The sequence below is a fragment of the Penaeus japonicus genome, unplaced genomic scaffold (genome assembly GCF_977035675.1).
Source record: "Penaeus japonicus unplaced genomic scaffold, GWHDUDI00000001_assembly GWHDUDI00000022, whole genome shotgun sequence".
NCBI lineage: Eukaryota > Metazoa > Arthropoda > Malacostraca > Decapoda > Penaeidae > Penaeus > Penaeus japonicus.
The window spans coordinates 40,172,620-40,173,868 of NW_028234424.1; positions in this window are offsets into that span (position 1 = coordinate 40,172,620).

Consider the following 1,249-nt stretch of genomic DNA (forward strand, 5'->3'; position numbering starts at 1 on the left):
AATATATGTTTCTATGTTGAAATATCCAAATTATTTATCATAAAAAATAATCTGAAAAATTAACTTGTCTATTTTTTTTCAATGTCCAAAAATTTACAAGATGAAATGTCCATTTTTTTTTCAATGTCCAAAAATTTACAAGATGAAATGTCCTTTTTTTTCAATGTCCAAAAATTTACTAGTTGAAATGTCCATTTTTTTTTAATGTCCAAAAATTTACAAGTTGAAATGTCCATTTTTTTTCAATGTCCAAAATTTTTCAAGATGAAATGTCCTTTTTTTTTAGTTGAAATGTCCAATTTTTTTTCAATGTCCAAAATTTTTCAAGATGAAATGTCCATTTTTTTTTAGTTGAAATGTCCAATTTTTTTTTCAATGTCTAAAAATTTACAAGTTGAAATGTCCTTTTTTTTTAGTTGAAATGTCCATTTTTTTTCAATGTCCAAAAATTTACTAGTTGAAATGTCCATTTTTTTTAGTTGAAATGTCCATTTTTTTCAATGTCCAAAAATTTACTAGTTGAAATGTCCATTTTTTTTCAATGTCCAAAAATTTACTAGTTGAAATGTCCATTTTTTTTCAATGTCAAAAAAATTACTAGGTGAAATGTTTATATTGGACTAATGTCCATATTTTTTTCAATGTCCAAAAATTTACTAGTTGAAATGTCCATTTTTTTCAATGTCAAAAAAATTACTAGGTGAAATGTTTATATTGGACTAATGTCCATATTTTTTTCAATGTCCAAAAATTTACTAGTTGAAATGTCCATTTTTTTTCAATGTCAAAAAAATTACTAGGTGAAATGTTTATATTGGACTAATGTCCATATTTTTTTCAATGTCAAAAAAATTACTAGGTGAAATGTTTATATTGGACTAATGTCCATATTTTTTTCAATGTCCAAAAATTTACTAGTTGAAATATCCATTTTTTTTCAATGTCAAAAAAATTACTAGGTGAAATGTTTATATTGGACTAATGTCCATATTTTTTTCAATGTCCAAAAATTTACTAGTTGAAATATCCATTTTTTTTCAATGTCAAAAAAATTACTAGGTGAAATGTTTATATTGGACTAATGTCCATATTTTTTTCAATGTCCAAAAATTTACTAGTTGAAATGTCCATTTTTTTTCAATGTCAAAAAAAAAATTTACTAGATGAAATGTCCATTTTTTTTCAATGTCAAAAAAAAATTTACTAGATGAAATGTACATTTTTTTTTCAATATCAAAAAAATATTTAC